Here is a 17,457-nt window from a genome sequence, read left to right on the forward strand (position 1 = left end):
TGGGATTCCTTCAAGTGTCTCTCCATTTAGTTTGGTGTTGGCTAATGGTTTGCTGTATATTGTTTTTACTATGTTTAAGTATGGACCTTGAATTCCTGATCTTTCCAAGACTTTTAAGATGAAGGAATGTTGAATTTTGTCAAATGCTTTCTCAACATCTAGTGAGATGATCATGTGGTTCTTCTCTTTGAATTTGTTTATATAGTGGATTGCATTGTTGGATTTCTGAATATGGAACCATCCCTGCATTCCTGCGATAAAGCTTACTTAATCATGATGGATGATTGTTTTGATGTGTTTTTTTTGATTCAGTTTGCAAGAATTTTATTGAGAATTTTTGCATCAATATTCATAAAGGAGATTGGTCTGAAGTTTTCTTTCTTTGTTGGGTTTTTGTATGGTTTAGGTATGAGTGTAATTGTGGCTTCCTAGAATGAATTGGGTAGTATTTCTTCTGTTTCTATTTTCTAGACTGGTTTGAAGAGAATTGTTATTAAGCTTTCTTGTAAGGTCTGATAGAATTCTTCACTAAAACCATCCAGTCTTGGGCTTTTTTTGGTGGGGAGACTTTTAATGACTGCTATTTCTTTAGAGATAATAAGACTGTTCAGATGGTTTATCTGCTCCTGATTTAACTTTGGTATCTGGTATCTGTCTAGAAAATTGTCCATTTCATCCAGATTTTCCAGTTTTGTTGAGTATAGGCTTTTTTAGTAGGATCTGATGATTTTTTTAATTTCTTCAGTTTCTGTCGTTATGTTGTTTTTGGTTGTTAATACAAGTTATGATAGAAATTGATTTAGATACAGAACTCTGAACTCACTAAAACAGGAGAGATAGTAAAATTCTTTCTCCAATACTGTCAAATACATAAGGACTGGAAATCGTGAATGTAGTCTTACCTGATAGTTTTCATAATTTTTATTATTGTTTATAATTTATTGTCCAAAGATAAAGATACTTTTATTAGACTAAGAGAGAAAATTGTAGAAAGAATCTCTTGTGTACTATATGGAAGCAACATTTGTCAATAAAATTCTGAATGGCCACTTGCTGAAGCAAAAAATAGAAATAGAATGTGTTCTGGAAGGAAGAGAGAAACTGTGGGATCGAGTCAGGCACAGAAAAAAATGTTATTCTAACTGCAAGGAGACATAGAATAGAATAGATGAGTTAATTAAGTTATGAGCTAGTCAGAGAACAAGGCCAAGATTATGGTATAGACATTTATTAATATGTAATGAAGTCTCAGAGTCATTATATCCAGAACTGGGATGTGGGTGGAAGGGCCAGCAGTTACAGTTTATTGAAGTAATTTTTTAAAACTGTTGCTATAGATGATATGAGATGTCCTATTTGTTATCAGTATTAAAAATGACATAAATTTAACTTGTTGAAATGTATCTATTTTTTCCCAAAGAGTTCCCTCTAGAATAAATAATAATTCTGACTCTTATAATTGATTAACCTGGGGCCATCACCATGTCCAAGGACTACTTTACAACTGAAGCAGTGCCCAGTAATACATGTAACACAGGGGAAAAGATAGGAAGAAATGTAACTGATAGGATTTCAGTAGTCTCAAGAAATCACAGAATTCACTCTTAATCTATGGTTGCAAAGAACATTCAGGAAAAGGGGAAAATGATCCACAAATACAGGTTTGAAAAAGATAAAAAGAGAGCCATCAGAATGATTTCTTAGAGATCCTGTAAAGTCAGCATGGGTTATAGAATGAGACCCATTCTAAAAACATGCAGGGAAACAAAAACCAAAACTGGGCTGGAGAGTATAGCCCAGTGGTACTGTGTTTGTCTAGAATGTACAAGGAGATATATATATATATATATATATATATATATATATATATATATATATATATAGAGAGAGAGAGAGAGAGAGAGAGAGAGAGTCAGTTTAAATAATGACATAAGTTTAACTTGGAGAAAAATGTCTATATTTTTCAAAAAGTTTCTCTCTAGCCTAAATTACATTCTTTGTTAGCCTTAAAACAGGCTTACCTGGACCTGTCACCAGATCCAAAGTCATCATCATCATCATCATCATCATTATATATATATATATATATATATATATATATATATATATATATAAATAAATTTTGTTGCATATATATGCATATATAATATCAGCAAAAAATTTAAAAAATCAAAAATAACAAAGAAGGAAATAAATATAAGGAGAGCATAACTTGACTTGTCCAGGGCTGCATAAAGGAAAACTTTTTTTAGTTAATGAACACATTTATTTCCAGAAGTTCTGCTTTGCCTTGAAGATTCATGACACCTGTTATTATGGAATGTACACTCTATGTCTAAGAACACAATTTTAACCAAAGGCTAAATATGTTATAGAATAAACCATTAATATAAAAAGTAGTTCAGTTTCAAAATCTTAGGAAACAAATAAGTTGTCAAAATACCCTTAAGCTATAATTTATACCCTCAAGGCTTCGATGGCAGAATGTATTCTTTAATTGCTTGTCATTAGTTCTCAAGGATGGAATGCACAATCTAATGCATATTTTGGTTCAGTTTTCTCCAAGAAAATGCTAACCTCAAAACTAGAATTGAATGTGTGTATATGCTATAGAAATGAAATATATATAAAACATTTTTAAAAACTCATGAAATATATATATATATATATATATATATATATATATATATATATATTCCTTGATGATACCAATGTGAAGATGTCTCTTTGCTCCAAAATACTACATATTTGGAGTTGTTTTCTTTCCTCCCCTAATAGTGTTTTTTTGAGGATAATTATGAAGTTTCTTTGTAGTATGTCAATGTCTACTGGTCTAGAGCAAAAGCCACTCTTGCATAGATAAATTAAGGAAAGCCATGTACACAGGAAATATGTACCAAATGCATTCAGAATCACAGGTAATAATATATAATTTTTCTATATGTGTTTCTATCAATCTGATCTTTGGAGTTACTTACTTCTAAGCCTTAAAACAGTCTAACCTTGGACCATCACCAGGTTCAAGGCCATCACAAATATATATATATATATATATATATATATATATATATATATATATATGTGTGTGTGTGTGTGTGTGTGTGTGTGTGTGTGTGTGTGTGTGATACACATATAGAATCAGAATCTACACACAAAATATTTCACCAACATGTCCACCCACAGTGAGCTGAACACAACTGACACTAGTGGTCATGCTGTACTTAAAAGAAAAAAGATCACATGGCTTCAACTATACACCAATAGGTAATCCGATACCAAATGGCCAGCTGTGGAAACATACATACAAGTAACAACATATAGGCTGAAATGGTTACACTTAGGAATATACATGTGCATACAAATATGTATGCAACAACAATAAATGAGAAAAGGCTATGATATTGTAATCTCAAAAAAATAAAAATATTTTAAAAAATGATTTGAAAATAGACAGATCAACCTGGCTCTATGCACAGACAAGAAGATCAAATTCTCTGGGACCCCATGTGCCCTGCAGAGAATCTGTGTGTTGTCCTAAAGAGCAGCTGCTGAGAAGTAAAAACATGCATTTGAATGAGTGCTCTTCCTCCCAGAAAACAGGATTCTGACAAGAGTCTTTTCAGTCTACTGATCTTCCACAATAACAAGGTGTGTGAGACTCATCAACATTGCATTCACTTCTAAGAAAACTCACAGGTTGATGTTCACAGGTCTCAGCCTCTGGGAAGTCACACAGACCTTCAGAATTCAGTTTGAAAAGTCTAAAAATGGACCAAGCACCTTTCTCACTCAATGTGTTAGCTGCTCATTGAGAAGCCAAAAAGCCTTGCATAAGAGAAATTTACTGTACATATGCACACATACATATGTATGTGTCAGTTACCTGCCTTAAGCTGGCTTATTAGTTACTGTTAAAATTAAATATGTAATTTCATTACACTAAAATGATTACTTTAACACTCACAAATAGTCAATATCAAAACCGCTGGGCTCATAATGATTTTTCAGACAATATTTGCTAGTGGAATGCTTGATAAAAATTTCATTTCAATCCACAAGCAGTTCACCATACTCTTTGATTTTAATTTTCCAAATTTACATTAAAATCTACACTAAAATTATTTCAAATATGTATAGTCTCTCTACCTTTCATCTTTTTCTTCTTTTTAAAAACTTTGTTCTTGCTTTAAATTTAAATAATTGGTTCACCTCAGAATATGTTTAATCTCATAGGAAAATACTATCTTGCAATAATGCTAATATTTTGTTTTGATTATTAGTGTTGTGATTCCTGAAATCCCTTGTTCTTCAGAAGGAAATTCCTTAAGAACCTGCAGTTGTTCTTCTATGTACATCCCCAGAGCTGTTGGACGCAAATCTCACTGAGACTCATTCTGAGTTCCTCTTTGCAGTTTTCTTGGGAGCAAAGGTATTAAAACAACAACAACAAAAAAGCCTATAAAAATTTCAAACAGCATTCTTTTCCCTTTGGGTCTCCCATTTGCTCCTGGATTCGCCATGTTTCTTCATATTAGCCTTCTTTTCTGTATTTCTCTTTACCCATTTGCTGTTTTTTTATTAACAATCTTCTTCCAAGAGACAAAAGTCAAAATGCCATCAAGCTACTCTGGGCAAACCCTTTCTTCCCTAAACAGTTCCCAAACAGTCTGCAATGCTCATCCCTTCCTAACCCAGATGAACATGGAAGAGAGAATAGGAACTTATTCAGATGACTGATTCTTTGAAGGGCCGAATTACTCGGGAGCATTTAGCAAGGACAACATTCTTCTCCACCTGCCGTTGTAACACTGCAATGGCTGGTGACATTCTCTTTTCAAAGTTATGTTACTGATTGTCATTTTCTCTGACAATCTCAAACCACCAAGTACACTACTGTTTTAGCAGCAGGCATATCTACCCAACCCCCTAGCTCTCCACTGAATGCTGCATTTTGAATGAGTACATTCATATTTATTAGTTCAAAATTGTAATGTACATTAAGTTGAAATGAAGTATGTTTTGACAACACAAAATTTTGTATACAAGCTTACAGATGACAGTAGTTTCCTTGAATAAATTATCTATATATTTCATTTTGTTTCACAAGAAGTGACAATACGGACTCATGTAGAAATAAACTGACACCTCAGGTTTTCTTAAGCGCACCTTAAAAATCTAATGACACTCCTAGTACTTGGAGAACAGAAGTGGTTGGTTCTCCATAAATATGAGGCCTCCTTGTTTACACAGTGAGTTCTAGGCCAGTGCAATTGGAGTGCATATCAAAGAAAGCCAAGAAGAAACATTATATCTGGTAGAGAGTAAAAGCTGTCAAAATTCTGCTTTTGTTCTTCAATAACTGTGTGTTTATGCTTCTCATTTCTGCTGTGCTAAGGCGTGCTCTTTATGGACTGATGTGGCTGTAGTTCTAAAGAAGATTCTACCATCACTATCACAGCCTCTTGCTAAACCCTCCTACAATTCTGACTGCAGGAATTCCACATCCACATCAAACACATCAAGCTTGATGGCTTCACTAAGAAAACACAAACATCCACTCTGAGTGCTCACAGGAAGACTCTTCATTATAAATCCTTCTCCTTCTGCCTGCAACCAAATTCTATCCTGCTATTGCCTTCCATGACTGTTCTCCTCTATTGCTTTCCCTTTGCTCAATCCCAAATATAAGGCTACCTGGTCGTGTTGTTCCAACAATATATTACGTCAGTCACAGTCTTTGCTTATCTAGCCAACATTATCCTATTTTCACATTCTAGCTCCACATTTTGTTCTTGTTGTTGCTTTAAAAAAATTCACAGAGAAGAGGGCATTAAAGCAAGGGAGATGGAAAGTAGGATCTGTCTTAGTTACTTTTCAATTGCCGTGACAAATCACTATGACAAAAAAGCAACTGACAAAATAAAGCATTTAATTTGACATTCATGATTACAGAGGGTTAGAGTCCATGACCATTATGACAGAGAGCGTGGCAGCAGACAAAAGGCATGTTGCCGGAGTAGCAGCTGATCTATAAGGGTGAAGCATAGAGAACTAACTTGGGAAAATGTCAGCCTGTGATATCTCAAAGGCAAGCCCAGTGACACACCTTTACCAGGATCACACCTCCTAATCCTTCCCAAATAGTTCTACCAACTGGGAGCTAAACATTCATGGGGGCTTGTGACAACCATTTTCATCCAGACCACCACAAAATCCAACACAGAATGTCACAAAACATGTTATATAGACAGACATGTTGAAAGTCAAAGAAGGAAGAACTAAAGGAAAGGAAGTCAGGAAACAGGGACTAACTATTAGACAACCATTCAAGCACACACAAATGTGTTCTTTGATAAGTACTGAGTTAAATGTTTTATGTTCAGTGTTTATGTGTGTATGTGCGTGTGTGTGTGTGTATGTGTGCCAGTATATTTTTATATTCATGCATAAAGGCATGTATATGTATGCATATATGGGTATATATACATATGTATGTTTTAATTTGTGTACTTGTGTATCTGTGTATGTATCTTTGTATGTGTGTGTATGGATGTACATAACTGTATATGTGCATATTTGTACATGTATGTGAATGTGTTTGTGTGTAAATGAATGAGTATATATGTGTATGTGTCTGTATGTATATGCATATTGTGAAAATGCATGCATGCTATCATGTGTGTATTTATATGTATGTATGTATGTATGTATTTGTTATTATACACATATGTACCAATGTTGGTTTATATATGTGTGTGTGCACACATGAAGGGAGTATATATATATATATATGTGTGTGTGTGTGTGTGTGTGTGTGTGTATTTATATCTATGTGTGTACCTGTGTGAATGTGTAATCTATGTGTATATGTATGATGTGTCTGTGCAAGTGTATGTATTATGTATTTTGTGTGTATGTGTTTTTCACATAGTGTCTAAGTGTGTACATGCATGTCTGTGCATGTGTTTTTGTATAAATGTTTATATGTATGTGCATACATAATCTGTATGTTTTTACACATGAGTATATATTTGTTTGTATTCACCTGAATTTGTGTAAGTATATGTGTATATGTATATAGAATACTTACAGGAAAAATATTTTTCCATAGTAACTGTCTTTCTTGATTCTCAAATGGTCAGATTGTGTTATTTTTTAGTTTAATTTTTTATTGGATATTTTATTTACATTTCAGATGTTATCCCCTTTCCACATTTCCCCCACCCAGAAACCCCCTATTTCATACCCCCTTCTCCTGCTTCTATGAAGATGTGCCCCCACCTACCCACACACTCCCTCCTCCCCACTCTCAAATTCCCACACACTGGGGCATCCAACCTTCATGGGACCAAGGACTTCCTCTCCCACCTATGCTCGACAAGGCCAGATTGTGTTATATTTTGTACAACAGGAAAACAATAATTTTACAGAGATATATGCTTTTGTCAATCTGTAATGAATCATTCATATTGCAATATTTTCTTATCATTTGGTTCTAGCACCTAAAACATATTTTTATAGTATTCTTATGTAATTAAAAAAGTTAATGCTGAAAGCAAAGAGAAAAATCATGTAGATTGTATTCAATATTTTCTGGTATTATAATTGAGTGATTTTAGTTACCTACTCTTAAAAGATATTATCACCATGGTAACTAGATCTTTTGACAATTATTCTATTTTAGTGAGATTCAATACAATGGGGTTAAGATGTCTTCTAGAGTTCTAATATTCATAATCACTGAGTCTATCCTTACCTAGTCCTTTCCATATTCATCACAATGATGTTTAAGAAGTGTATCTATTATGTCCTGTTTTACCCCTCATCTAGCTAATTTGGGTAGGAGCAGTTCATACAGCTAAAATCTGATATATTCTATGATGCTTAATACCCAAGCAGGAAATTCTATATCTGATTCAAATAGAGAAATACCACAGTAATTTTTAGATAATCCAGATATTATTTATTGTGCTTGTGATTTTATAGGAGAGAATTTTGATTTGGGGGTTAGATATAGACAGTTCTTAAAACTAAGTCTCTGTCCTACATTTTAGTAGCTATATTGTCTGAAAACCAGCTCATGTGGTGAATAAAACATTCTTCCACATTTAAAAGGGAAAACGAAATGTTAGTTATTGCCTTCATTACATTTCTGCAGCAAGACCATCTCTCTCTCTTCATTAGCAGTAAACCATTATGCCATAAGTAGTACAACTACTCAATCCATTCTCTCAAGAATTCATGTCAAGTTCATTCTTAACTTGTTACGGAGCACTTACTGGGTCCTCAGTATTCAATGAAAAGAGAGAAATCAATCATAATGAATGCGGATTGGTTTGATGCCCATCAGTGGCATGCACTGCTTTAATATTCAATAAGAACTGAAGTCTGCTGAGTTGAAATGGAACTTATTTTCCAGAGAGGAAATAAAAATTAAATCACCAAACTTGACAGTCAAAAGCTCTGCAAAGCACATGATTTTCCTTTCAAGTTCACTGTCCTCCAAAGAACTTGCCCTGTTCCACAGACCACATTGCTTTAGATACATAAGTGCTAAGTCAGTGTACTGAATTCAACAGAATCCAGACAGTTTTCTAAACCTGAGTCCCAGTATGATTGTGTATGTGTGTGTGTTTGCATGTGTGTGTAACTTTCCCAGCTTGTGAGGAAAGCACTTGGCCTGGCCTTATGCTCACACCAATCTGCATTATCACCTGAGGACTTGCTGACTCTGTCATCTCTTCTTTGTTCTCTTAACAGGCTCCTATTCTTATCCCATTCTGCACTGAGGTCTTAGAGTTCTGGTAGAAATGCTCATGCCTTTCCTAAACCCAAATTCATAACTGATTTATGGTCTGTAGTTCCCCAGAAGTACAACTTTCCTTCCCTCTCTTCTTTTCCCTGGGCTCTTTGCCACATCTCTTCCCTTGAATAAGCAATGTTGACACAGCTGGCCAGTGTCCTGATTCCTACAAAAAAGTGTGGCAATCACCATTCAAGTTTACCCAAGCAATGGTTATTTTAGGACAATGTCAATTTTATCATGCTTGAACTAAGTTTCTGGTGGTTCCTCTCTGTTGCTTTCTCTACTTCTCATGATGCTAAATTAGTTTACAACCTTCAAGTGGGAGCTGGAGAACTGGCTTAGCAGGTAAGAACACTTGATTTTCCAGAGATGCCAACTTCCATCCCCAGCACTCACGTGGTGGCTCACAGCCATTGGTAAATCTAGTTAGAGCATCCAATGCCTTTTACTGGACGCTGTGAGTCCTGCAAACACAGGGTGTCTAGACATGTCTGCAGGCAAAATACCCATACGTGTAAAATAAAAATGAAGAAAATTTCAATTTAAAAATGTAATAAAATATTCTTCAAGTATTTGTGTTCCTATGAAGGCTCATTTTGGATTCTCTCTCTTGACACTGACTCTCCAATTGTCTCAATAGTCAGAATTTTCAGAAACAGCAGCAGCAGCAGGGAAGACACACTTTCTCTGTTAATCTCATAGCTATAGATTGATTCTTCTGCTTTCTCCATCTCAAGACACAGCCAGCAAACTGCAGGGCAGTCCTGGGTCAAATTAAGTCTGCAATGGCTTCAGCATGCAAACTAAGAATATTTGTGGAATAAAATGTTTGAAATTGATTTGATGATAGGTAACACTAATTTGAAACACAATTAAGGAGAAAATTACTCCCACTTTCAATCCTGTACACAAAACCAGCCTTTTTAATTAGTCTCTTCAGTAGTTTTCTTTTGGGAATACTTGAATGCAATTATTTTGAATTTATCAATAAAATGTGGAAATGTGTTATATTGTTATATAAATATCTACATTTTATCCTTGATTTTCTTTCATCCTATGTAGTTTAAGATAGTTACTATGAAACTTTATAAAACTTTTGGAGGCTGGAGATATGGCTCTGTCAGTGAAGTGCATGATACATGTGCATAAGGTATTTTGTCCAATTCCCAGCACCCAGGCTAAAAGCACCATACATAGTCCATGTCTATAAACCCAGTGGTGAGGTGGGAGGAAATTGGAGGATTCCTGAGGTTTACATGGGTGAATCTGGGACATAAAGGGAAAAGAATGGTTGAAGCAGTTGGTAGCCAGTCTAGAGTTCAATGAGCTCCAAGTTAACTGACAGATCCTATCTATAAAAATTTTCTGGCTTTCACAGGTGTACACACACACACACACACACACACACACACACAGAGAGAGAGAGAGAGAGAGAGAGAGAGAGAGAGAGAGAGAGAGCTTTACCAATACTTGCCTTTCAGATATTCTTATTATGATAAAAGAAAATAAGAATGAGAACAGGCAAGGAATAAGGCATTACTCAGGAAAAATGATCCATCGTGAAATGCAAAGGAACATTTGCACACCATTAAAATGAAGGCAAGAACTCCGAGTTCCACATTATGTTTTCCCATATTATTCTATGTGCTAATAACTATATGAAAACACTGTAACACCTTTAACTTCTTTTCCATAAGTGTTGTCATTTTAAAATTATTAATAGTGCTTGTTTCTGGCACTGAATGTTTATTTAATATCTTTTTTTATGCATTACATAAACTTTATGCAAACTTATAGAGTCTTCTGCAAATGAAAACTTGGGAAAGCAAACTGGTTCGTGCCTGCTATAGGTGAGTTTGATACAAATTACTAAGATGCATTGTATCCCTTGCTGTTTAGCCCATGTAACTCAGAGATTCTTTAACTGTCTCCATCCTAAAGGTAGTAATTCTTCACTGTAGTTCACGCTCTTCTTTAATTTCCCAATGAGAATTGCAGAAATAGCCTTTCTGTATGTAGATTTAGGAGTGTAGCAATAGCTGTGTCCCAATGCTAATCAGAACCTCTGGTACCCTGACCTTGTTTGAATTGCAAAGTCCAGCATAGATCTCTCTACACAGGCAAAGATCAGAACAGCACTGAAGAACTCTAAGTGGGTTGAGTCATATTCAAATCTGAAATTGGAAAATTCAGTAGAGGAGTCTGGGTCAGTGGGAGTTAGACAGGAAGCTCTTATGATGGACTGCTACTTTTACTTGGGTGTGAGATTAAATAGGTTTTAACTGAAGAAACATTACCTATGAAGGCATCATCTATACTGATTATAGGAAATAAAAATCAACAGGAAAGGTCTTACCTTCATAGTTGGCATATGACACTCCAGTTGCCTCAGCTGTTAACCCACATGTGACATTGGCAACATTTTTATGACTAATAATACTTGACATGCTTACTGCATTTGTTATGATGGTTGCTAGTGATTTTTTTCAATCTCACCTTTCTATGATTCTAAAGCCCCCAAGTCCACATAGTGAAATGATCTAGAGAAGAATGTTATGTTAGAAATTGTCCCAAATGGCCAATCGAAGCACAATCTAGTGAATCATTTCAAGGATCTCAAATCATTAAGGTAGTTCTGCTCACTGAAAACAAATTTAGTAACATCCTGGATATCCAAATTAATAAATATTTATTATTTTGATAAGTAATAAATAACTACATAATTTCATTTGTTACATTGCTAATTTTACTGTTCTTTCAAAACTTTAAGAAATGCAGTTTAACCAATAATTGCACTTATAGATGCTCTATATCCACTTTATGGTAACAAGTTTCTAGTAAAAAACGAGGTTGATACAGTCAGCAGTGATCGTATTGACTAGCTATGTCTCACATAGGCATGGATAAAAAGGACCACAGTAATTGTATTATACTATGGATGGGTAAAGAAGGAAGTGAATTATTGAATATTATTGCTGTGGTTTGTTGCATGAAATGAAAATGGCACAAAGAAGGGTAAAACAGCACATAGATATAATTAAATACATCAAAGTTTCTCCAAAATGTACACATCTTAGAGTACTGAAAGTATAGAAATCTTTTGTTTGTATTCACATTGGGAAGGATGAGACAGGTGGGACCTAGTGAATGAACTGGGAAAATGCCTCTTAAGTTCATAAGACTGAAAATAAAGTTAGCACACAGTTAGACCTTCATTAACCTGAAGCACAAACACTCTGGGAGTTATATAGCATAGAGTGTCCTTAACACATCATACTATGGATGAAATTTCTTTAAAGACAGGAAGAGTGATTTTTATATTGCATAAATCTTTGTTGCAAGGCTTCTTTTCCCAGCCAAGAATAGACTAAATCTGACTTCACTTCAAATCTAGTTTCCCCTATTGCTTTTTTTGAATAGAAAAGACCTGGCCCAAAATAATCCTTAAAATAGTTGACTCAGAGGGCAAGCATTATCATTGTCTAGTAAGCCTGCCATTGCTTCATTTAAAAAGATAAATGTGCTTAACACCAAATTGCACCAACTTGGCCATTTAACTGATGATTTTTCATTAAGGCCCACTGCTGAAAAGTGCATTTGTGGCTTATTAGTAGTGACATGCTCTATAACTGCATTGTGTATGTATGCTCATGCAATAATCAATAATTATCTCTGGGGGTGACCTTCCTAAGACTTTGGTCTTTACAACAGCTTCAGAGTTTCCTACCTACGACTTTAAAACCACCAATATGGGGTTGCCAGTGAAGAAAACTAGTGTTATTAAATTAAGTCAATATTAACGACATATCAAGGTTTGTTAATCTATTATCTTGACATGAAACTTATAGTTAATGCATGAATTTGAAAAGAGGAGGATGAAGAGAATCAAATAATACAGTTGTAATTTGTATATAGACTATTAGTGTCATTACTGGACGTAGAAGAACTGGAAGTACAAAGATCAACACATAAAGCACAAACTTAATTGTTAAGCATGAATGGAGAACACAGTATGGCAAAACTAAAAACTAGATGACTTAGTACACTGAAAGAAATCATAAGGCTCTTTTCATTTTCATACCACTTTATATGACTACATTAATACTATTTCCCCTGGTTTTCAGTTATTATTTCCAAATAGCTAAATATCATTTTTGTACACCACTTTTATTACAGTGTATCTATTATATTGTTCCAAACTTTTGAGACATAATTCAAGTTAAGTATGTATGATTCTAAATAAATATAATTGTGTAATCAATGTACATATACATATAATTGTGATATATATATATATATATATATATATATATATTCACTCTGAAAATACTGACAGAAGGTGAGTTCCACCAGAAAACAGAGAAACAGATGTTCTGTTGAATTAACATATGTATAAAATCAAGCATGACAAATCATTGAATGTAAGAACTAGAGTATAGTTAAAAAGCCCTGAGAAAAAACTATATTTTATTTAAAAATAAAAGTAGTAGAATTACAATATGTTTTGGAATTTTAATAAAAAAATGTGACATCTTAAAGATTAAAGAATCTCAATACTATAAGAATAAACCATAATTGTTGATATTAGTACTAAATGTTGTTTAGTATAATAGTCACACATTCAAGAAAATTTAACAAGATTGTTGTAAGATAACCAAGTGTTCATAAGTTCATATATATGCAAATCTCCATGTTCGAAAGATGAAAAGACACATGATGCTATGAGAACCAAAGGGGAAGAAGAAGAAGAAGAAGAAGGAGGAGGAGGAGGAGGAGGAGGAGGAGGAGGAGGAGGAGGAGGAGGAGCAATGTTTGTCACAGTTCAATTTATAAGAATTAAATGTATCAGATGAACACTGTAGTAAAGAACAGGTTATAGTATGCATATGATTTTCCTTTGACATATATGTGACAACCAGATAAGATTCTCATTTGATAAGAATAAAGTACAAAGGAATAGAAACTTCATGTGAACCCAAATAGATGTTGATGGCCTATAGCTGGCAAGAGAAGCATGAGCTTCGGGTGCCCTTAGAGTGCTAACTCTCAAGCAGGGTCTGTTTTAAATAAAGATGACATCTCCGTGCCAAGTCCCTTTGTCTTGCTTTGCTTTATAGTGACTAACCTATAATTTCAGGAATGGAATTGAACCCCATGGTAAAAATTCTAATAAAAAAATTTTAAGAGCAAAAATGATCAGGTCTAACAATAAGTAGAGAAGGTCCAGAAAAGAACAAGTAAAGGTTAATTTAATCAATTCAAAGCTAGACGTATAGAAGAACAAATTTAAAAAGCTAAATCTCTTTGAAAAAGAAAAGATCAAAAAGTGCCATAACCAAGTGCTTAAAAAAAAAGAAAGATCAATACAATTTATTTTATAGAGAAGGATCTTACATGTGTGTGTTTTTTCTTAACCTAAAATCTTAAGAGCCCAGCAAAATATTTTAGATGTTTTCTCTTATCAAAAATTTGTCAGAGTTTAAAACATCAGTCCCATTTCATTGTTAGTGCAAGGTATGTTTTATTTGAGAACTGGGGCAAGTTCTTAGACATCGAAGTTAACAATGAGAAATGCATAATTAACTTGACTTGAGATAATGTTACAATACACAGTGGTGTCTTTTACCACCCCATCCTGTGAAATCTGAGCTAAGTGAAAAGACACTGGAATACTCTCCAAGTTTCCAAGTTTTCCAAACTTGGAGAGGACTAAATCTTTCTCCTAAAAGGCTTGCTCGTATTAATTTTCCTTCATGTTCTGAGCTCAAGATTCACTCTGTACCCTCCAAATTCTATGTTCTGCTAGGAAACAGTAGGGACTATTTACTTGTGCTTAAATACACTAATGAACAGCAATAGTACTGTGTATTGATGAACAGATAATAGTCCAGTAACAAGTGGTCTATAAGAAGTATTACTACTGCTTGCCAGAATTTCTTGTTTCTTTAAGATTGTTGCTGAGACATCCATGCAGAGACTCCATGATGACTACGCTAGCACAAACTGTTTCCATTATAAAATGTAAAAGGCAAGATAAAGTAACTTTTATTGTTTCAGAACAGAATATAAAAATGATAGGCATTGCCTCTATTCATATCCACTATGCAAAATGTTCTAACTTTATAAACCACAGTAAAGAAAAGAAACTAGAAATTCACTTTTTATGCAAAAGGATGCAAAAAAGGCCACTTCTCCAGGAAAAAAAAAATTGATGTTAACAATGAGAGGCAAATACCAGACTCAACTCCCAGCCTCTGCACAAAGAGTTTAATGGGAAAGTGGTTTTAGTTCGCCATTCGTTTGCTATACAGACTGAGAAAGCTCTCTAAGGGTGATGGCGTTAAGATGCTTTTTAGTAAAATCAATGCCAGTGACATTATTGAATCCCATAGGAAAGGTGAATTATGGTCCACTTTCTCAAGGGCCCCAGAGCTCTCACAATTTTAAGGCTTGTAGTCATGTATTGATAATACCCATCTACACTTTAATTAAATAAAATTAGTAATTATTAAAGTTGAGCACACCAGAGAGCAAAGAAGATGACTACAGTCGTGAAAAATCATATATACTAGTGTAACTTCAAACTTAGTAAAAATTTCCATACATTAATCACTCACTTGTCAAGTTTCATAAATATCTTCTCATTTCATCCTTAGGCTGCCTATGAAGTGTGAATCCTCGCTCCCTTTCTGTATGTAACTTTAAAACCAAGAAAATAAGGCTGCATGAACATGTCTGAACTGGATCTTCTGCATGTATGTTATCGTTGTGTAGCTTGGTGATCTTGTAGGGCTCCTAGCAGTGGAAGTGGCAGCTGTTTCTGACCCTTTGCCTGCTTTTGAGACCCTTTTCCTCCTACTGCGTTGCCTCATTCAGCCTTGATATAAGGATATGACCCTAGTCCTATTGCAACTTGATGTGTCATGTCTGGTTGATGTCCTTGGGAGGCCTGCTCTTTTATGAAGGAGTGGAGAAGGAGTGGATCTCTGAGGGGGGGGGGCGGGTGGCTGGAAGGAGGGGCAACTGAACTGGGACGTAGTGTATGAGAGAAGAATAAATTAAAAATTTAAATAAATAAATAGATAAATCAATACATATTTTAAAGATCAAAAACAACAAAGTAAGAAAAAGAAGGCTGCAAACAAGACATGTAACTTCTTATAGTCCTTATATACCAGAGAGCAAAGAGAGATGCTTCCCAGTAGGCAGTTGAACTGCAAATCCTTCAGCTTTAAAGATATGCATCCCTCACCACAATGAGACGTACCTGTTTGCAAACCACGTTTATTTATTCAACATGTAAACAAACTAAAACATTGTACATATTCCCAGCTTCTTAGAGACTAGGGGCTCTTTATTGCTGTCCTGGAGGTTGGATGTGGAATGCCACACCAAGAGCAATGACTGAAACTTAACCCCACATCACCTGGTTCTTGGTTCTTGATAGTTTCTAGTCAGGCAGGCATCCCCAGAACTTTCTCTCTGTAGACCCCAGCATAAAAAGAATGACAGGGACAAAGAAGCAGCAATAGGCTTGGGAATTCTATGCTGAGTATTCACAGCAGACATCATGGAGTGTGTTTCTTGCCAGACAGCAATCTCTGAATACCCTAGCTAAGTTTTGAGAAGGCTACCTAAGAACTTATTGTTTTTTTTTAATCCTAGATATTGTATGCAGATTTTTTTTACTATCAAATCTTGTGATATATATATATATATATATATATATATATATATATATATATATGTATATTCCACTTGTGTACATGAAATATGCTCTAAATGTATCTGGAAGAATGTAGGCAAAAACTATTTATCGAACTTAAATTTACTGAGGGTGGGGATAGGGCCAGCAAAGGAGAGAGCTCCATTGTTCATGGTTTGGTATATGGTCAGAGCAGATTTATCCCCCTGACTATAATATTTGTAAGGGTTATACTTTGCATTCTGTATTGGTTGCATAATAAAATAGACAAAACATTGACATTAACATTACAATGAGGAAGAAGAGGTTTGTCAAAAGGATGCATGTCAAGCAAACGTGTCTCACTAGGGTTTCCATCATAACATCACACTCCCCACCAGCTCCCACAATCCAAGCACAGCACTGTGAAGCTCACACTGCCAAGTATTTCTTTGCACCAATTTTTAACTCTGACTCAGGGAAATCCCAGAGCAGCCTTCTCTTTGGCCTGTATTTACCTTGTGGGTATTTCTCTCAGAGCAGGCTAACAATAGAAATTGTTCTTGGTTGGGATACAGGCACAGCAGGATATTCAAAATGCCACAGGCAATGCAGTTGGCCTGCCTGGCAAAGCCCACTGGTAGGTACCACAGGAGCCATATGGAAATTGCTAAAACAGGAAATAAAGCAGCAGGTTCTGAAGCCACCAGCTTTCCTTGCCACAGAAGAATTATCATTAGTCTAGTGGAAAACACCCCTGCCTTCTGAAGGCCCATAATCCTTGGAATACCACTCACTCACACCAACAGAGTTTACAAACTATGCAGCTGGAGGTCACCATTACATACTGATCAGCAATTGCACAGAAAAAGCAAAGCATCCATGAGGGCCTGGTTTGCTTTCAGACTTAATATTCTACAGATAATAAAGTTGTGAGGAATCTAAACAAAATTTAAACATGCTAAAA

The 17,457-nt window shown here is 35.0% G+C and overlaps 1 protein-coding gene and 1 long non-coding RNA gene across 3 annotated transcripts in view; one reads left to right on the forward strand and one right to left on the reverse strand.

Moving 5' to 3' along the window:
- The window catches only part of Prr16 (proline rich 16), a 275,207-nt gene that overhangs the window by 220,483 nt on the left and 37,267 nt on the right, over nt 1-17,457 (reverse strand). The gene's annotated exons all lie outside the window — the stretch shown is intronic.
- Nucleotides 8,927-15,782, forward strand: LOC143434399 (uncharacterized). The gene is made up of 3 exons (XR_013103870.1): nt 8,927-9,151; nt 10,604-10,656; nt 15,463-15,782. It is a non-coding gene; the product is annotated as an uncharacterized LOC143434399 (long non-coding RNA).

Source organism: Arvicanthis niloticus, chromosome 14 (genome assembly GCF_011762505.2).
Source record: "Arvicanthis niloticus isolate mArvNil1 chromosome 14, mArvNil1.pat.X, whole genome shotgun sequence".
Lineage (NCBI taxonomy): Eukaryota > Metazoa > Chordata > Mammalia > Rodentia > Muridae > Arvicanthis > Arvicanthis niloticus.